This window comes from Felis catus, chromosome F1 (assembly GCF_018350175.1).
Source record: "Felis catus isolate Fca126 chromosome F1, F.catus_Fca126_mat1.0, whole genome shotgun sequence".
Lineage (NCBI taxonomy): Eukaryota > Metazoa > Chordata > Mammalia > Carnivora > Felidae > Felis > Felis catus.
Window position 1 is genome coordinate 13,126,946 of NC_058384.1, and position 22,141 is coordinate 13,149,086.

The following is a 22,141-nucleotide window of genomic DNA, read 5'->3' on the forward strand; positions in this document are numbered from 1 at the left end:
GTTTTGTTTTTTGTTTTGGCTGTATCCCTTATTAGATGGTGAGCTCCTTGAGAACCAGCACTGTGCCTCATTTACCTCTATGGCTGCAGTTCTTAACCCAAAGCTTGACGCGTGGGAAGAGCTCAACCAATGTTGAATGAATAAGTAAATTCGATCTGTAGTCCAAAGACCAAAGACATGGCCCTTCTTCATGACTTACAAGTTAAGTATTACAGGGAGAGTCACTTAGCCTTCCTAGACTTGTTTTTTTATGCGGAAAGAAAAAATGGAAATAGTATTACTAAATGCCTTCAGGTTATTTGAAGGCTAAACGAAATAGCTGTGTGTGGAAATGACTATTAACCATAAAGAGAGTAAGGGAGCTGGCTAACTGTTCTCTTTCTTCCTGTTTGACTGTCACCCAAAGAAGGTTAAGACTCAAGAAAAACAGGGTGTCTTAGTGTTGACCCCCTGTGTACCGGTTGTGTGAACTTAGGTGTATCATCTCTTTGAGCCTCTATTTCCTTCTCTGTGAACTGAGGACATTGCATTAGATAGACACGGCCTAATACATTGCCCTGCCCATGAGAAGCTCCTAGAAGGTGGTCACAGTGGGGAGTCAAATTAATGTGACAGATAAGAACTTTAGAATCAGGCAGACTTGAGGTCAAAGCTGTGCTCAGCTGGGTAATCTTGGGCAAGTTACTTATATTTTTAACCTCAGTTTCTTTAGCTACGAAATAGGCATAACATTAAAACCAATTGCATGGGATTGTTATGATGATTGTATGAAATAATGGACGGGAGGTGCTGAACGTGTGATAGGCAAGTGAGTTGCCCACTTCTCTTTCTTTCTCCCCACATCAACGGGCTGCCCTCTTCCCAGCCTTGACTTTTCCCAGCACAGTGCTCGAACCCCAAACACATAGGACAATAGAAAAAGGCTGAGCCCCACTTCTCCCCGCCAAGAGATATTCACAGGCTAGGCTCAGGTATTCAGAAGCGCCTTCCTTACTATCCCTAGGTCCTTATCTGTATTTCACCCGATGCCAGCCATACTGCTCCCCTTTGAACCAAATCCCAACGTCTGAAATTATTAAGGGCTCTACAGTCTGACACACTATAATTGCCTTGCAGAGTCCAATTTCCTTGCAGCTATAAAACTCAATAATCCCTTCCAGATCCTTGTCAGACCTTCCCAGGGCAGTGGCCAGGGTGCATAGGCAGGTGGCCAGGGTTTGATTTCTGCAGATGGGTCCAGAAGCTGCCATGGGAGCCAGGTCTGTTCTCTCTGCCCGAGCATCTCACTCTGCTGCCTGAGGAGCCTGTGCTCCCTGATTTTAGCTTTTAGTTACCCAGTTCTATGTGCCTCGAGTGCACTTAAATGCAGCAATTGCCCAAATTGTCTGACCTCACTTATTTCCAGCAGGTTGACCTAGGCGCTAATGACTTAAATCATACCATGTTCACTTATATTCTGACATTCTGGATAACTCTTAATTCTGCCATTCACCGCTTAAGGAAAAAACCACTGGGATTTTTACCTAACTGGTTTCTAGAATGCAAAATTACAGAAATTCACAAGGAGAGAAGAGCCGAAATTCTGATTATGATGGCTTATATGATTATATGTTAGTTCAAGGAAGGGCTGTGTATGTCAATGAATCATAGTGATAAGAATTGCAACAATATCCAGGGCGCCTGGGTGGCTCAGGCAGTTAAGTGGCCGACTCTAGATTTTGGCTCAGGTCCTGATCTCATGGTTTGTGAGTTTGTGCCCCACGTCCTGCTCTGTGCTAACAGTGCGGAGCCTGCTTGGGATTCTCTCTTCCTCTCTCTCTCTCTCTCTCTCCTCTCCCCCACTCACGCCCACGCGTGTGCTCTCTCTCTCAAAATAAATAAATAAACTTTAAAAAAAAAAGGAGGGCCAAGGACAATTTTGTGGGCTAATGAACTTTTAATAAAAGCTTTCATTTTTAGCATAAATTCTGACCTTTTACAGCCACGCCAGCCAATCATGTCACACTGTAGACCTCTTTGTCATCAATAACTACAGTTCTCTCTGGTATCAATCTCAAACACCCCGTGCTTTGACCCACATTAAATTCTCACTCTTTCACTGTGGCACCCAAGTCAAGCATCCTTTAATGTCACTGCCCCTTTAATTTATTGATCCTATAAATTTCCCCCTATTGTCACTCCTCTGCACTTTGCTTACACAGCTTAAATTCTCCAATCAGTTGTTATAATGGGGCCTTTCCACTCACTGTCCAGTCCCATGCCCCCCATCTGACTTCATTGTACTCGCTTGATAAAACTGCCACCTTGGTTATAATAACCCTCTGCCTCCTTTTCACCAGCATCTATGCGGCTGCAGAAAGACTGGTCATCTTTAAAGTCACTGCCACCACCAACTCAGGTGGATCCTTAATGCTGCCCGGGGGCCTATTTTATTCCCCTACCCTGTTCTTTCTCCTGGTCTTCCAGATAATTGTCCTCCACTCTGCTCTTTCTCCTCTCCTCCCCTTCACTAGAACAAGTTCATAAGGGTCTCAAATGACCTCCAAGTTGCTAAAACCAAGGATCACGCCTCAATTCTCATCTTATTTGATTTAGCAGCTGTGTTGGACGTGCTTCCTTCACTTGGGGTCCGAAGTAGTGCCACCTTCACGGCTATTCCTTCCCCGTGTCTTTTACTGGCTCATCTTCAACTCCCCGTCCTCCGAATGTTGGAGAGCCCAGCCTTCGGTAGTTGGCCGAACTTTGTCCCCAAGTGAGCTCAACCTTTTTCCAGGCTTCAAATGCCATTTATATAATGATGACACCCAAATTATTACCCCCCAACTGTCATCCCTGGCCCTACCTGTCATCATGGCTTGTTTATGTGGTCTCAATAACCTCAGAGCCCCTCTTCCTGCTTCTGCCCTTGTGTCTCCTTAGGCTAAATTCACCCAGTAGTCAGAAAGATCAAAAGTAAGTCAGATGACGTCACTGCTGTGTTCAAAACTTTCCAGCGTTTTCCCGTATCATCCAAAGTAAAGTCCAAAGTCCGTGCAATGGCCTCTATATCCACTCTTCCTGCTCACCTCACTGCACACCCCACACCCACATTGAATCTCTGATCTTACCTACCACTTTTCATGGGTGGAGACTTTTGTCTGTTTTGTTCATTGTCATGTCCCCAGTGTCTTGACTATAAGACATATTCGATACTTGTTTAGTATGTTAATCAATGAATCAGTCCTCATTCTTAGCAGGCTGGGTAAAATGGAGGTTTGGGAATCTCTGGGGACACAGTGATGGGTTGCAAGATAGGCGGTGAGTTTTCTTCCTCTTTCCATCTGCGCCCTCCCACTTACTTTCAAACACACAGCTAGTCAAGAAATCTGAACGTTGTATAGATCTGTGGCAGCTTTCTTCCCATTTATTCTGGATAAGCCTCACTGATGTGTTATTGTGAGCCTGTCCTATGTTGTCTTTCTTCCTACAGAAGAGGAGAGAGCAGATCTTGGGAGGTAGAAATACAAATGCACTGTGGTGTGGCTTCTGGGACACAAAAGTGTCATCAAAACCATGATTATTTATTACTGTAATATGGATCCAAGAACTGTAGTAGCTTACACTTGGACTCCTGGTAAAAAATGGAAAGGGATATGTAGGGACCCAACCACATTGCTCCCCTTAAAAAGAAGAAGCTCAACTAAGGCCAAGTCCACCTTGGAAATCAAGGTCATGTGCCCTGGGTTGGGTTTGCCAAATGTTAATTGCACCACATGATACCTATGTGTATTCCAACCAGGTAACATCACACTTCTCTGCCAATAAGCTGTGCATTTTATCTAGTAAACCTTCAGCTCACACAGTTACCTAGTAAGTGAAAACTACAATTCCTCCCAAGATCATCCACCTCCCTTTTGAAAGTCAAACTCCAGTTCCTTTCTGCCCACATGGCAGGCTGAGGTGGGTCCGTTTCCTAGCTTGAAGGAAAGGAGAGATGCTAGCCCTTCAATGTCTATAAAGACATTGTCTACAAAGAGCAATCTTGGGGCACATGTGGAGGGATCCACCTGAACCCTTCCACCCGTCTCTCTGTACTCTGTTTCTCATTTGCCCATATGTAGAAAAGCAGATAAAAAGATGTCTTTCTTCCTCTTTGTCAATGCCTACATTTTGATTGTGAATTACAGAAAAGCAAGGCTTTATTCATAAGCCCAAGATTTGTAAGCATTTCAGCAGCAGGGATTTCAAGAAATGCGGAGCAAGAACAGTCTCTTGTCCGGTGTTGTCCTTGGCTTGCTCTGCTTCAAATCTACTCCTACTCTTTTTTTCTGCTCGGTCTCTTGCTTCTGGTCTCAGCTGCTATTGGATGGTGGTATCATGACAGATTAATAATAATATTTGCTAATGTTTATTAAGCACCACGTGACATGCATGGTACTTAATACCGCATCATCTAACTTAATCATTACACAAGGCGAGCGCTATTTTTATACCCACTTTGCCAAAGAGAAATGGAGATTTTGAGGAATCGGGTAATGTGGCCAAGGTCAGGCACCTAATAAATGGGTAAGTCATTAACACGGTGACCAGAGGTGCCACTACCAAGGCTGTCCCTGCCCCTGTCCCTCCCACTGCTGGTCAACAAAAAAAGAAAAGAAAAGAAAAGAAAAGAAAAGAAAAGAAAAGAAAAGAAAAGAAAAGAAAAGAAAAGAAAAAAGAGGAGAGGTGGGTTCCAGAGCAGAAATAGCGGTGCTGGGAAAACAGATTTGTTTGGAATGATTAAAAAGTCACAGGACAGATTTTGAAATCTCTTACAGGTGTCATTTGTGACACCAACACCCTACACAGAATGGAACTACCTGCCGATCCAAATCGTACCCAGGCTGGCAGGCTGCAGGAATGAACACGTGGCCCATCAAGAAATACAACTGTGTTCACTTCAGCATCAAGAAAAGGGAAAGCCAAAATGGTATTCCTGAAAACTGACTCTCCCTGAAGCTACAAGATACTCCGCCTGATACTGACCCCCTACCCCCAAGCCCAGAACCCTGATGACTTTTTGCTCCCTCAGATTCTTTTTGGAAAGGACGTTGAACCATCCATCACTCTACCTGAATTATTTCCTGGCTCTCATGACAAACATGTTGTCTAAGGGTGCTGAACTGTGACAGGTTGTAGTGTGTATATGGTAAGGACTGAATGGTAAATACCAAGAAAGAAGGAACAAGTCTCTGCGGCAGATAGCTGTAAGATATAAGGGAAATTGGGGTGAAGAGTACCTATGGAGCCCCTGGAATAAGAAAGGAGAAAAAGAAGAAACATGAATGATAGAAGGAAAGACCTCTACCTTTTCCTGTCCTTCCCCCCATGAGATCATTATGACGGTAACAAAGTCATCAGATTTCGATTGTGGCGAGCAAAGACACGCTGGAAACTACCTGATCAAACTGTGAGGGAGAGGCGGAATTCCCTTTCCAAAGACTTTCTCCTGCACTCAGGTGTGAACCCTTTGAAGCAGGAATTGCCGATTAGTTGATTCCCGGCACAGTGAGCTTAGTTTCCTCATCTGTGAGATGGGATTAAAAATATCTCAGAAGACGGTGGTGGAGGGTTCTTACAACTTGATGCGACCTCATAAGGTGGTAATGCATGAAGACATAACGTATGTGCATGTGGTCAGATAATTTATGAATTAGGTTTGCCGGTACCTGGTACATGGTCAGATGCAGCATAGTTATGGGTGGCAATGATGGTGACAATGATGTGGCTAAAGGAAAGACATGGAAAACTCTTTTACATCAAATTCTCTTAAATCACGTGGTATGGAGAAGTGAGGAGCACTGTAGGGGGAATCGGGAGCCTGCTTCCCCATCAACCCTTCTGGTGAACCAAGTTTCTTTAGCCAATGACTTACATTCTCTAGATTTCCATTCTCTAACATGAAAGTGAAACTGTGGGTTCAAAATACCCAAGGTCGCGATTAGCTCTAAATTTCTCTAATACTTCCTTTGCAATAAATGCCCAGTTTCCCCCCTTAAACCTGGCCCTCTTTGACCACTAATTATTATGTGCATTCTGGAGTAGCAGATTTATACTAGATTTTCTTTGCGACACGAAACTATCTGTAAATTTCGGGTTAAGAGAGAACGTAACAAGAGACTATAACCTCATGCTAATTTCCTAGTGTGGCCTGAACTGATAAACACTATTCTGGCTACAACACCCAAATGACATTCAGCTTTCTACTGGGCACAGGCATTTGGGTAGAACAGCTGAACATTACCCTATGAGTGCATTCACCAGTATGGTGGTGCTGTTTCTTGGTGTTGTTTCGGCTGGCCTCTGACAGATACCACTGTACTCCACACGCAAAAAGAATCTGTCACCAACGGTTTCAAAACCTGACGGGTGTAAAGAGAATTGCCACAAAGAAAAAAAGTGGCTGAGCAAGCATTTACACCTGAAAACAGTGATCTGTGTAGTCATGGAAATGCCAAAGAGGGACCTGTTTCCAAATACCCATCTTTCTATCTAACTTACTTTCTTCCTGATAGAGCTTTCATCAGTTAGGTAAACAGCTGATCTTTACTTTCTACCGTGTGCAAGGCTGTCTTTTGGGAACTGTGAGGGGGACAGATGGATCAGATACACTCTTCTCAAAGAGCCAGCAACTGATTAGGGACCACGGGTTAACACGCGGCTGACAAAAAGGCCCAGTTTGCACAGAGAGCATCAAACGAAGCACTGTGCGTGTCCAGAGATCCCTGAGCCTGGGTGGCTCGGTTGGTTGAGCATCCGACTCTTGATTTCAGCTGAGGTCGTGGCCCCAGGTTTGTGGGGATTGGTGAGAAGTTCAAAGTGTTTTACCTTGACCCGCCATTGAAATTCTACCGTTCGCACTTCACCAGACTTGTTTCATTAACTATCTATTTATCTATTCATCCCTCCAGCAAACCACCTTTTTAAAAAAGGCCATCAAGCTAGGTAAACGGGGCCTAGTTCTAGTCATTCTACAGTCACTAGTTCTAGTCTAGTTATCCTGTAGCCATGACCGTGCTACCCCTGCCTATACCACATCACTAGTTCAGTATTGCTTACAGTTTAATTTTCTTCCATGGTAGAATTTACACACAGTGAAATGCATAAATTTTTTTAAACATTTTTTTATTTTTTGGGAGAGAGAGAGAGACAGAGACAGAGACAGAATGTGAGCAGGGGAGAGTCAGAGACATGGGGAGTCACAGAATCTGAAGCAGGCTCCAGGCTCCGAGCTGTCAGCACAGAGCCGGACGTGGGGCTCGAACTCATGAACTGTGATATGACCTGAGCCGAAGTCGCACGCTTAACCAAGCCACCCAGGCGCCCCAATCTTTGCGTAAATCTTAAGCAAACACTTGCTGGGTTTTGAGAAACATATATACATACAATACATGTAAACTTAAATCCCTCTCAAGAAATTAAATACTATTATTACCCTACAAAATTCCATCCTACCCCTTCCTAGTCAATCTTTGCTCTCCTCCTTCTACAAAAGCAACCATTTATTCTAATTATTACATTATCGATCATTTCTATTAAATTTTACTTCACAAAGTAAAATTGTAAATAGAGTCTATGTAAATAGAGTCATACAGCATTTGTCTGGTCTTTTGAGCTTATAATATGTTGATGACATTATCCACATTGTGTACTTTGTTCCTTTCTATTGTTGAAAAGTAGTCCATTGGGTGAATACACTCCAGGGTGCTTTTCCATTTTTTCATTGATAGACCAGCAGGCTGCTCCCAGTGTTTAGCTATTATTCAGAAAGCTGCTATAAAGTTTTCTACGCAAGGGTTTTTCGGAAATACATTTTCATCGCTTTTACGCAAACGCCTTAGGATCGATCCTATTGCTGGATTCAAGCTACATTGTAATTTAGTTCTTGCAGGAAGCTCATGAAAGATCAATTGTTTCTATGTATAATGAGGAATCGCAGAAGAGTTAGGTTACTTTCTCAAGATTATTCACCTTGTGGGAGGTAAATACTGACACCCAACCCCAGGCCTCTCTGAGCCTAAAGACCTTGTACTTTCCATGACATCGGTTGGGCAGGAGAGACATTTGTCTTCGGTGTATTTCATTTCTTGTGGACTCTAGCCGAAAGTGTGCTCGAACTTTTCTTGCCTCATGGTACTTCATCAGACCTTACTTCTGATTACCCTTTCTTTAAAGTCTGTCTTGCTGCCGTGTGACAATGAGGGAACCAGACAAAACTAACTCACATTACCCGTCCCAGTAGCCTATTCCATAACACAATTAAAATTTGCAGTTTAGGGGCACCTGAGTAGCTCAGTCGGTGGAGCGTCTGACCCCTGATTTTGGCTCAGGTCACGATCTTACAGTTCACGGGATAGAGCCCTGTGTCACGTTCTGCTCTGATAGTGTGGGGCCTGCTTGGGATTCTCTCTTTCTGTCTCTCTCCCTCTGTCTCTCCCTCTCTTTCTCTCTCTCTCTCAAAACAAATTAAAAAACATTAAAAAATTTTGCCTTTTATGCTTTTAATGTTAACCTGTCTTCAGTTGCATTGTGGAAAACAGGGGTAATAACAGTACTTACCTCTTAGGACTGTTTATTTAAGAAATACTAGTTAAATAAATATTATATGACAGGTACTAGGGATAGAATAATGATCACAATAGGGGGAGGTACTGTTTTCATGGGGATTTGAATTCAGACAGGAAGGGACTGTAATGAAAACAGTGCATTAATTAATCTACTGTTACAAACTGATAAGTGCTCTGGGAGCAAGGAATGTAGTCTTATGAAAGAATGAGTTTGCAGGGGCGCCTGGGTGACTCAGTCAGTTAAGCATCCCATTCTTGATTTCGGCTCAGGTCATGATCTCATGGTTCTTGAGATCGAGCTCTGCATCCGGCTCTGCAGTGAATACATGGAGCCTGCTTGAGATCTCTCTCTCCCTCCCCCACTGGGGCTCTCTTTCTCTCAAAATAAATAAATTTTAAAAACTTAAAAAAAAAAAAGAAAGGATACGTTTTTTTTAGGGCGGGTTCCCAAAGGAGTGGTCTGCATTTCAATATCCAAGGGGGACTAGGAATCCAGCTCTATTTCTAGAAGCTCCAGGTATCTGTAGAGCTCCAACCCAAGCAAGAAGCCAGGTACAATTATAAAACAGGATCTCCTGTCTTTGCTTCCGGAGGATCTGGCTTCTCATGAATCTTCACCCCTTCTTCTGGGTACCCAGTGTTTGCCCTAATTTCCCAGAATTCTTTATGTCCGGCCTTCTTGAACACTCTTCTTTCTCTGGATTTATCCCTTTCCCCTAACTTGAATCTCACTCCCTTGGGATGTGAACTGTCAACACCTGAATAACTACTCACAGTGTCGTCCCTCTGGCATTCCCAAGCCTTCGCTCAGCCTCAAAATAAAATTGATGAGGGCAGTCATTTCGAGCACTGTTAACAGCTAGCTCCAGGTGGTGCCATGCATGAGGAGCCATTATGCACAGTTGCTCAAGAAGGTGCTGGGTGCTTCAAGGACAGATGACCCCTCTCCCACTGGGCAGCCCTGTCAGGTGGAATTGCTGCAAGATAAATTGACTACGTGGCCAGAGTCCTCCTGTAAAAGCAAATTCTTCAGACAAGACCAAGTAGGGAGAGGCCTTTATGAATTTGCAGCTTTGGGGAAAGACACAATCTAGATCCAAATGGGAAATCAAGGACAAAGACCAAAATGTGTTGGAAAACTGGATTTCTTGTAAAGCACAAAGGGCAAGGCACTGTAAGTTGAATGCAAAATTGTCTTGCTTGCAAGAGAAAAATTTTGAATCAGTTTCATAGGGGTATAAGTTACATACAGAGAATTCATCCGTGGTAAGTGTACATTTCAATAGGCTTTGGCAACTATACACAGTCAAGTGATCACACCATAAGCAAGATATGGAACAGTTGTGTCAACCCAAAAAAGTCACTCGAGCACCTCTGTAGCATGGGTTGTCTTTGATGGAATCGTATTTCCAGATTCTACTGAGGAAAAAGAGACAGACTTGCTGATGGGCTGGGTGTAGAGTGCCCAGGGTGACGCCAAGCTTTTGTCCTGAGAAATTGGGTGCATAGAGGTGTCCCTCTGTAAGGGGCAGATGGAGGTGACAGGAGGCAGAGCAGTTTTGTGGGGGAGAATCAATAGTTTTGAACATTAAGGAGAAGCTGATTTATGCAAGACAAAATTTAATAGGTGGGTAAGCATCGAAAAGACTGGCCACAATAGAAAGTCAAAGAGATTCTTACTGACGTGACAATGGAGTCCAATTTTACATCTATGGCCCTGTCAGTCATTGAAGGAATGACGCTATCCGTGTCAGTTGTATTTGGGAGAACTTGCGTAAGCACCAACGGCAGATGACAACTGAGATAAAAATTGTCATTTGAAGAAGAGTGTGCCAGAGACATGAGATGTCCAGGCTTCTTGAACCCTCTCATTTTCCAATTCTGGGACTTCTTTTTTTAGGGCATTATATTCTCAAATCAAACCAAATTTAAAAGACAGAAAAAAGACTTATTTGCACCAAATGCCCACTGCAACTTTCTTTATGATGACAACATATAGGTAATAACTTAAAAGTCTAGAAAAGAGAGTGTACACGTTAAGGAAGGTGCATTTTGATAGACTATAATAAAAATAGCTACTGTTGAATATTTACTATGTACTTGCCACTGTTCTAGAGTTTAGTATACATCATCTCATTTTATCCTCATAATTGCTCTATGGCGTAGTACTGTATTACCCCATTTCACTGATGAGAAAAGTAAAGGGTGCATTCCTAGCTAACTTATGTCACGTAGACAGTTGGTGGTGAAGATAAGACTTGAATACAAGCAAGAGAACTCCAAAGCCTAGGGTCTTAGCCATAAGTAAAATCATCCACTATTGTGCAAATGTTGAGGGTGATTATGATGCATATGGAGTGAAGATATAGAAAGTAACAGTATTATGTTAAAAAGGAAAGAAAATACAAAGATTGTTTCTATGCTAGTTATAGCTCTGTGAAATTATGTACACACACGGGGAAAGACCAGAAGAAAATACAGAAATAAGCCCTCATATGAGACTACTGGAATTCTCGGTTCGTTAGGAACAACTAGAATTGGGAGTTTATTCATGGTTTTGCCAGATAAATTTTCTTTGAGAGGTAAGGGCAAAATCCAGGTGGAAGAAGGTTAGTGAGCAAATGAAACTGAAAGGGAATATAGAAGGGAATGGGAAGCGTGAGTGAAGACTGATCTCTCAGAGGATGGTGGCAGGTGTTTGAAGAGAGCCAGTGCAGGGGTTGTGAAAGGAGGGGAAGAGACTAGAGGCTAAGAGGGAGGAAAAGGAAGAGAGAGACCTAAGGGGACAGGAGGAGGGGGCAGAGGGGAAGGAAAGGGAGGAGAAGGGAGGCCTAATGGTGAGGAAACAAAGGAGTACAGAGCCTTGCATATTGAGTTGTTCAAAATATTTATTAAATTGGAAGTTAAAGCTATTAGTTGGAGAGCTAGATAATCAAGGCATGCACATTACCTTCAGGAGCTCATTTCATTGCTCTGTGTGTGTGTGTGTGTGTGTGTGTGTGTGTGTAATAAAAATAGCTTTTTTTTTTTTTTTTTTTTTACTTTCCTGGGTGTATTTATGTACATATATGTGTATGTGTATACATAAATATATATATGCAGAAAGCACAGTAAATAAGAAGAAAATAAAATAATCTGTAATCCTACCTAAACAAAACTATGGTTAGAATTTTATTGTATTGTATTGTATTGTATTGTATTGTATTGTATTGTATTGTATTGTATATTATTTTATTTTTTAAAGGTTTATTCATTTCTCAGAGACAGAGCGTGAGCGGGGGTGGGGGGGGAAGAGAGAGAGAGGGAGACACAGAATCTGAAACAGGCTCCAGCCTCCGAGCTGTCAGCACAGAGCCTGATGCGGGGCCTGAACTCATGGACCGTGAGATCATGACCCCAGCCAATGTCGGACTCCCAACTGACTGAGCCACCCAGGTGACCCTATGGTTAGAATTTTAGTAGGTAGTCTTCTTGATTATTCCTATTTGTACATGCACACATATGTATATTCATATTTCTTCCTACAAAGGCATCAACACTTGTAATCTCCTTTTTATCACTCAACAATATGCCATGAACATTTTCCATGTTAATAAATAAAGGTATTTATTTCTTCCTCTTGAATCATTCTACAACATTCTGTTATATATAAATTGGTATACCTTATTTAACCAATCCTCTATTGATGGCCACCGGGTTATTATGAATTTTTAGTTATTATAAAAAACAAAAACCAAAACCATTGTGTTGACTATCCTTGTATATAGATCCTGTACAAAAGTCCATTTGTTTCCTTAAGAATTGCAAGGTCAAAGAGTTTGCACGTTGTTAAAGGTTCTTTTAACACAAATTACTCAAGTGAATTCCAGAAGGTTTGTAAACAACATCTCTTCCCAACCAACACAGTTAAGAACGCCTGCATTCCACACACCTTGCCATGTTGGGGTATCAGCCTTCTCTCTAATTTTTCCCAAAGCCTCTGTCCAGATGTGCACTCAGCATTTCCCCTTTCTCATTACGCATTGCCTCATGAGTACTTAGGAAGTATCTAGAAACTTCTGGAGGCTATTCCTAGTACTAGGAAATAAAACTTGACCTGACTTTAGGGTTTTTCCAGAAAACAAAAGAAGTTGAAAAGCATCGAGGCAACATTTTATATATTTGATACCCTGATAACTAGTTTCCTGTGATGGGAAAATAAAGTAACTAAACCTAGGAAGAGTCTTAACAAATATGCAAAAATAGATCTTACGCAATGTAGGGAGCCATGGATTTTCCCCCAGAGTCAAAATTATGTCCAAGTTTTTCTTCTTTACTTTTTTTTTTTAAAGAATAAATATAAAGGCATCATCTCTCAACCCTTGAAAACAAGCATGGGAATCACAAGAAAACATTTCATTCTTTTGAACTGTGATTAAGCAAATCACAGTGTCAGACAAATAAACTTAAGTACTAATACAATGTCAGACAAATAAACTTCAGAATTCTAGCAATTTATTATAGTTCTAATTTGCGATGAGGGATACCAGTAATACTCCTACTGGTGTCTTAGTAGAAATTTAAAATGTGTATTCATAACACTTAGTCATTTCCCTTTGAAAATAAAATCTTTTCAGCCTGCATGTAAAGTGGCCAGATGCCCAATTAGGAATCCTGAAACTCAGCTGGAATGAGTTAATAAGTACCCACGGCAAGTATAAACCAGATTATTAGATTAACCAAAATAACCCATTCCTCAACAATGAAAAAAAAAATACTTGCAAGCTCATAAAATGAGCTGTCAAAGTGGCTTGGTAAATTTCTAAATAAGATTATGATATTTACATGTTCTTGCTAACCTATACCCTGATTAGAAGTCAAACTGTGCCTAAATGGATCTCCCTTATTTTTTGCTGTTTCCCCTCAACCCTCACTCCTCATTCCCCGGAAATATTTTATTTTTGGACTGAAAGAAAGGTTATAGATTTTTGGAGTTTGTGTGGGTTTTTTGGTTATTTCTTGAAGGATAGAAAAAGATGAGCTATTTTTTGGATATATATATCAATTTATGTGTATATATGTGTCTATGCACTTTGCCTGTTAAAATTTTTTTTAATGTTTATTTATTTTTCAGAGAGAGAGAGAGAGAGACAGTGACAGAGACAGAGTGCGAGCAGGGGAGAGAGGGAGACCCAGAATCTGAAGCAGGCTCCGGGCTCTGAGCTGTCAGTGCAGAGCCCGAGGCGGGGCTCAAACTCATGGATTGTGAGATCATGACCCGAGCTGAAGTTGGACGCTTAACCGAGTGAGCCACCCAGGTGCCCCTACACTTTCCCTATTTTAAAGGCTTTATATTAGTGAATCAAAATGGATGAAATTTTAGTAACACTAATTAGTCATTTGGCCACTCTTCTCACAGCTGAACACAGTTTTTTCCTGACAAGGAAGCAACGAAGAAGTATAAATATATATACACTTTTAATTTCTACTAAGAGGATGGATAAAATGTAACTGAGGTACCTTTGGGAAAAGAGGCACACTCTCATGATATTTAGTAAATTACTGGCATTCTGAAGTTTAGTCATGTTTGAAGTTAAATTAATAAGTTCATGTTTGCATAAATCTTTATGCTTGTTTTCAAGGAGTCAAGAGAGAAGTGCACTAATTAATTAAGCTCCTATAGGAAATAAAAGTCACATAAAGATAATGTTTAATACTTAGTTCAAATTGTTAGCATGAAAATTAACATAGATTATGACTAGATTATTAGGTTATCTAGATTACTAAATTATTGCCTAGATGATTACTAATATGATTTCTATATATCTTATCTCACTACTTAGATTGCAACAAATTTTGGACGATAGAGGCAGGGTCGACAGAGGTAGGGTCATGTCTTTCTTTTGCAGCTCCCTCTTTCTCCAGCTTTGAATAATAAGCATGAAACCCACAGTCTGTAAATGCCACTGTTTCAATACGTAAGTGATTTAGGGAATTAATGTGTAAATTAAAGCTGTGTGCGTTATGTTAAATGGGTCACTGACAGAAATGCAAAGAAAACGCAGAATTCCTTTTCCGTCCATCCAGAGGAATCGAAAGGGGGAAAGCTAAGTATTTCTTATCATTCGCTAATGCCCTGTAATAGAAATGACTCATCAGCCATATTTGTCTTCTCAACAATAAAGTGCTCTAAAAAGAATATGTGTTCTCGTCATTTCTTCCCTATTCCATGAACAATAGGTGGGATTTTTTTTTTAAACAACAGCAACAACAACAGAAACAGATGCTGGTGGTTGCTTAGCTGCTGGGCTGGTTCTAAGGCCAATTATAAAACAACAATGCCACCTGTTGGATAGAAAAAGAAAGCTTGGTACCATTTCTGTCTGTTCACTGGACAAGTGTTTATTGATGTCTCCTGTAGACATTGATGCAAAATGTTGGGCTGCAGTATGCAAGGAAAGAAAAAAAGGAAAAACAGTCCCCGCTTGCAAGAATCATCCTATTTAGTCAAACAAATGAAGTATTGTTTCTACTCATGGCAAAATGTAGGAGTCTGTTTTAAAACATGACATTCTGCAACACCCCCCCCCCCCCGCCACCACCCAAGTCCTCCCAAGGATTTTTGTCTATCTTGGCATCACTCTACTGCTTCTTCTCACCCTGCGTGTTCACTCTCCTTTATTTACAGGACTGCTGACAAAAATAGCAATCTTTAACACAGGTTACTTAATTAAGAGGAGACATTACTTTTAATAAGTCAGATAATTGTTTAAGAGTCTGAAAAGATGGTTCCACCTGGAAGGCTTCTGCAGCTTTGCACTTTCCTCTCCACGTCATAGTGCTATGCAGTCAGAAATCTCTAGAATGTCAAGAAAGAAAGTGTGATACTCTGAATAGTGAGATGACATGTGGAGCTCAGTCCCCAACCTGGAAAATCAAAATAATGTCTTTGTTTGGGACCGTCTTAGAGTGTCTTCAGAGTTGGAAGCCTAACACCACTGTTCAAGATGGCGCCCTGCCACTCACCAGTGCGTCAGTCTAACGACGGAACCACTTGATGCTGTTGCTTTTCCCTTGCTAGCAAGCACTTAACAAAATGAACTTTGGCCGGGCTTCAGGCAGCAGAGAACATCTGGAATTCCTTGCTCCCGTTGCCACACGTATTGGAAACCCAAGAGGGCATGACAGATGGGAAGGGAAGGTTGTATTATCCAAGAACAGAAGGGGTCTAAAGGAAACAGGCATCTCCATTTTCTTTTTTTTAATCTTTGTGAAATACATTTCCCCCTAGGACCTCTTTGGATTGATTTTCTGGCTACAAAGACCAACCTAGTCAGGTAAAGAAAAAGATAGGTGAGCACTCGGAACAGCAGACGTCACTTGTATGTCTGTACAAAAATAACTACAATATAAGGTAATGCACAATGTCATCTGAACGTGAGTATGAGTGATTGGGGGTATTTATAGGTAATACAAATTTCAATTAAGATAAACAGGGAAGATTTATCCAGGAAAGCTCCAATTGTAAGGGTAAAAGCAAAGCAAACATGGGATCCAATCAGAAAGAGCCAGACCATGGGAATCATTAGGACTGTCTGACGTTTTTCCACTTATTCTTCCAGGTACTTGGTACAACTGCATTTTCCTTCCTCATGGAAGTTAGTAGGGCTGTATGACTTACTCCAGTGAGGTGTGAGGGAAAACAGTGGATGTTATTTCTGGGCTTTAAAAGGCAGTACAGAATTTTCCATGTACCCTTTTCCTGCCTCAACAACTGTGGATCCAAGGGTTGAAGTGAAGCTTCTTTCAATCTGGTCTCTTGTAACCAATACCATCAGCGTCCGCCTGCTGATTCACATTAGGCATATACTTTTGTGGTGTTAAATCAAGATTTTGAGGTCTGTTTGTTACAGCCGCATAACCTGGTCCATCTTGACTGATACATGGGGTTTCCATGGAATATATAAAATAATTAATAAAAGTAGCAGTAAGAAGGAAAGTCTTAAGGGAACTAAAATTAGGGTGGAACTAGAGGGAAAGCATTTAGTCATAAACCTTTCATGTGTAGCATACAATGTAAGCAAATATCTAAAGATATATGGCAAACATACAGAGATATAGTAAACATATATACACAGATAGGTACAGATATGTGTATTTCTAAATCTTAGCCTTCCTCCCACTGAAAAACACATTGTTTCCCTACTTCTCCAACCCTGAAAGCGGCAGGAGAAACAGCACAGGCGTGTGTATGTTTCAGGGAGCACCTTCCTCTGTCTATTCTTTTTATTCCCTAGGCTGGAAATTACAACATCAGCTGGATTCCCTGCTTCTGCCTTTGTCCACCCAGAGTTTACACAGTAGCAGAGCAATTTTATTAAAACATAAATCAGACTGTGTCACTTGCTGCACGACCCCCTCCACTAGCTCGCTGTGCACTCAGAAGAGCCAGTCCTTCTCCGAGCTCCTAAGGTCCTGTGTGTTTACTACCTCTGACTTCAACTTCCTCCCTGTCCTTACCTCCCAGCCTAGCTGTTCCTGGACTATATCAAGCACACTTCCTACTTAAGGGCATTTGTAGTTACTACACCTTGTGCCAAAGTGCTCTCCCTTAGATATCTACATGGTTCACTCCTTTCTTTCCTTCTAGATTCTGCTCAGGAAGACCATTCCTGTCCACTTTTCACACTTGAATGACTAACTATCAAAGTTACTAGGCTTTATTTTTTCTCTGTGGTATCTAAGACCCTCTGATATACTCCATATTTCCTGTGTCCTTGTGGGTAATCTGGTTCCCTAATGGAAAAGAATAAGTTCCATGAAGGCAGCTCCTGTGTTTATTTTGTTCTCCGTGGAATTTCGTCACCCACGTGTGTACCTGGCGTGTGGCCATTATTCAATAATGATTATTTTCTCAGTGCTGAACCTTGGTGCCCCGCGGTGTGGCTTCTACTCCACCTTTGCAGTCTCTGAATTTGCCATTCGGTGAGCTGTCTGGGGTCAGGCACAGGATGAGAGCCCGAAGGCACTGTAGCCCCAGGAAGAAATTCACAGGGCTTAGCGCTGAGGTTCCCAAGTGCAGTCCATGACAAAGTTTGCAGTTGCCGAAGAAGCAAAGAGACAAATAAGGGCAGATTTTGAGAGTTTTTACACAAGGCTGATTTTTTTAAAGTTTTTTTTTTTAATGTGTATTTATTTTAAGAGAGAGAGGGAGAGCATGCAAGCGGAGGAGGGTCAAAGAGAAGCAGAACGAGAGTGCAAGTGGAGAAGGGACACGGAGAGACAGAATCCCAAGCAGGCTCCACACTGTCAGCACAGAGTCCGATTTGGGACTCGATCTCACAAACCATGAGTTCATGACCTGAACCAAAATCAAGAGTCAGACGCTTAACTGACCGAGGCACGCAGGCGCCCCTAATTTTTTAAACGTAAGATTGTGTCCTTGCACTTTGGCACTAATGTGTCCTTTCGTGTATGACATGATGATGGAACGCCATGACAGATGTTTGTTTTGCAGTTTGCGTTTTCCTTTTCATTGCCTTTACTTGGCAAGGTTGAAGAGTTTAGAGTCCCCGGTAATTTTCAGTTTTCAAATATTCCAGAATTATCTATCCTAAAAGATGAGAAACTGAAGTCAACAGAGATGCCATGACTCCTCCAGTTTCAAAGATCTGGGTTTAGCAGAACCAGCTCTAAGACTCATGCTCCCTCATTTCCAGGTGGTTCAGCTTTCTCTACACAAGACTCCTGCCCCCTGAGAAGCCCTCTGAGAATGACTACTTCTCCAACGTAGAGTGCCCTTTATCCCCTGACACTTGCTTGTCGTTGTTTTATTTATTTTTTAAATGTTTATTTGAGAGAGAGAGAGAGAGAGAGAGAGAGAGAGCGCCCGTGCACATGAGTGGGGGAAGGGCAGAGAGAGGGAGACACAGAATCTGACCCAGGCTCCAGGCTCTGAGCTGTCAGCACAGAGCCAGATTCAGGGCTCGAACTCACAAACTATGAGATCGTGACCTGAGCCGAAGTTGGACCCTTAACTGACTGAGCCACCGAGGCACCCTGCAACTTGCTCTTTTAATCATTAAGTACTTTGGGGCTCTAGCAAAAACTCAAGACTCTTCTTTCTCATTTTTTCTGTCTTTATTCCCCTCTAGGGAAAAAAAAAGTACCTTTTTTTTTTTTTTCATTTCTTGCACTGCCCCCAAAGATGAAGACCACTGTCATGAGTCAGATTAAGAGAATAGGTACTTTTCGTTGGCAACTGGACAACTGGCAACTAGAGATTGTATTTTCTCCCTTAGAAATTTCAGTAATTTATTCAAATACTTCTTTGTTCCTTAAAAGAACAATGTAGAAGAGCGTAGAATAAAAGTCCCAACACTATTCCTCCCCCAGAGAAAACCACAGTTAACAATTTTGCATACATATATATATAAAGATATAGAATATGTCTAGGTATATATTACACTCTTCCTTAAAGACTGTTTGAGATATATATATATATATATATATATATATATATATATATATGTATATATATATATATATGTGTGTGTAGTGTTCTAGCATGTGAAAACCTCATAAATTTGTGAAAGAACACACACACACACACACACACACACACACACAATGAGAGAACATATACCACTATGCTAACTGGTTCTGAGGGGTAGAAGAATGATGTGTCACTTTTATACTAATAAAAATGGTGCTAAAAATATGACTTCAACAGAGAGCAAGCTAAGGTTGCATGAAATATTTAGTGAACTCAAAGAGTTTAAGAAAGTCAGTTCTAGGGGTGCCTGGGTGGCTCAGCTGGTTATGAGTCTGACTTGATTTTGGCTTAGGTCATGATCTCACAGTTCGTATGATCGAGCTCCCCATTGGGTTCTATGCTCACAGCAAGGAGCCTGCTTGGGATTCTCTCTCTCCCTCTCCCTCTTTCTCTGCCCCTCCACTGCTTGTGTGCATGCTCTCTCTCTCTCTCTTTCAAAATAAATACATATTTTTTTAAAAAGTAGTCCTAATAAGATAAAGTGTCTGTGTTAGAAGCAAACTGAACGGTTAGCACAGGATAGGAGGTGAGTAGAAGGCTGTTCTGTGTGTAGAACATTCCTGGGTGTTATATTGTCTGATCACCCCTTTGCTGCCCTGGATGTTGTTTTGTACATTTCTCAAGTATTGCATGTGTGTGTGTGTGTGTGTACGCACGCGCGCACCATGTGTGCATCTTGCAAATATCCAACTAAACTCTAAACTTCATTGTAGGCCAGAACCTTGTCTCCGTGTGCTCATTATTGCCCTAAACAGAGGGCCTGCGCAATACCCAGCACCAGGTAAACACTGGACATCTGCCACGTTGACTTCTGTGTTTGTTTATGCTCTTCCTTAAAGACTGTTAGAGCTAAAGATGGCTCAAGCTGTTAAGAAATTCCTTCCCCGTCTCTGGTACTATAGTGGCTCACGAGCTTCTTTCGATTATGTTTCTTGTTGTCTTGGAATCTGGCCTATAAACAGAGAATGCTAAGTGCACACCACATCACAATCAGCAAGGACTGGTCATCACAGCTGACACGGAGAATGGAATGTGCCCCCTTTGTAGAGATCGTGGCCCTGGAGAGAAGGTTCAAATTTTCATGAGCCAAACAACTGATCATAGCACCTTCCTGCCACCCAGGATGTCCTGACTTCTATATGGGAACCATCTGGGCCACCATCATGTGGTGTACATCATGATCACCATCAGTAAACTCGGAACATCACTGAATTCCAAGATCAAAAGAAACCTTAAAGGTATCCTCATCCAACATCCATCTTCTTTATGGTTAAGTGATTGATGGCTGTTAGTAATTTACATAATACATTTATTGTTGGGAAGTTTTCTTTTCGCCCATACGAGGATTTGAAATCTCCCTTCCTAAAACTTCTACCCATTGTTTTGCTCATTCAGTCATATTTAAAAATTGACCTCTTTGTATGTCAGATTCTGTGTCATGTGGTGAGGCTAATAAGACGGTAAGGCCACATGTGCTTTCAACAGCCTAGTGGTTGGGTTGGAAGCTAATTACATAAGTATATAATAAACAGGCTGTATTTGTGTGAAATAATTCCTAGTTTTGTTTAAAAGCAGGGTGGAGGAGCACTTAACCCAATCTGGCTGGCAGGGTAAAGGAATGGAAGCTTCCCGATGTATGTGATATGTCACTTCTGTCTCTAGCTTGTTAGCCAGGGAACTATTTAACCAGCTATGGGTCAGCCCAATTATATCATCTAGACAAAACTTCCACATCTTTTCTGCAAACATAATACTCTTTGCTGGGGCACAGTGACTGAATCCCCTTCGTTCTTCTCCCCACTCCACTCCCACCCCTATGTAGAAACAATGGCATTTGAGAAATTGACCCCAACTCCAACCATCATATCATATCCCTTGCCAGGATCCCTAATCTAAGCCTATCAGTGCATGGCATTCCACTGATGACAAGTACTCGTTTTTTTTTTTTTTTTAATTTTTTTTTTTTTAAATTTTTTAGAGAAAGAGAGTGTGTAAGCAGGGGAGAGGGACAAAGAGAGAAAGAGAATCCCAGCAGGATCCACCCACACTCAGCACGGAGTCCCATGTGTGGCTCGATCCCACAACCCTGGGATCATGACCTAAGCTGAAATCAAGAGTTGGCCGCTCAACTGTCTGAGCCACCCAGGTGCCCCAAGGACAATTACTGTCTAAGGAGTGGGAACATTATGAAGGGAAAAAATATGTTCTGGGCTTGGGAGTGGCATACTTTCTCTCATGTTTTCTTTCCAGAAATGAATGAGGCAACATGTAGCCTATTTTCTACTAGCGAGCAACTTACATCCATGATGAAGCCAACACTCTTATCAGAAGAGAGACAAAAGGAACTTGGATCCTTGATCACATCGCTGAACTGGATGAACCAGTCCTGACACACACTTCCAAGCACGCAAGCCAATAAACGTACTTACTCGTGAAGCTAGTTTCATCTAGGTTTTCTGTTACTCACTTCTAAAAGCATTTTAAGTGTTTAACTCACCTAAAGCTTTATTAAAACAAAACGATAGAATGTCTATGTTTTTCCCCCCCAAACAACCAGTCTCATAATATTAAGAAGGGAAAGAAAGTTTCTTCGGTATTCTTGTTTTTGTGAATCAATTATGGTTCCTTGAGCCCAAAGGCATATTTTCCAGCAGAAATGTTCTTGATTCACTTACAGAATGGATAACAGTTGGAAGCAATTCAGCTCCACAAGTATTGATTACATGTCTACTCTTTGCCCTGCATTATGCTGGGCACTAAGGTATATGCAAAGTGCTTCTGAATAAGATATGGCTCCTTTCTTCAAGGAGTTTAAAACCCTTTGGAAATCAAATGTAATATAAAGAGCTTGAGCTTTGGTGTCATATACCGAGTTTCAAATCTTGCCCTGCCTATTATATGTCTGGCACTCTACGTAGGCTGTCTCCTTCAATCTTCACATCAACTGTTAAGGTCATTATTTATGAATGAGGAAATTAAGTTCAAAGAGGTAACTAACTTTCCCAAAGTGACTTGTCAGACA

General features: G+C 41.5%; 1 protein-coding gene and 1 long non-coding RNA gene across 13 annotated transcripts in view; one reads left to right on the plus strand and one right to left on the minus strand.

The window, feature by feature from the left end:
• Positions 1-22,141, minus strand: part of SELP (selectin P) — a 1,134,746-nt gene that overhangs the window by 1,050,003 nt on the left and 62,602 nt on the right. The window lies entirely within an intron of this gene.
• Positions 19,924-21,555, plus strand: LOC109495559. The gene is made up of 2 exons (XR_002151024.3): positions 19,924-20,357; positions 21,370-21,555. It is a non-coding gene; the product is annotated as an uncharacterized LOC109495559 (long non-coding RNA).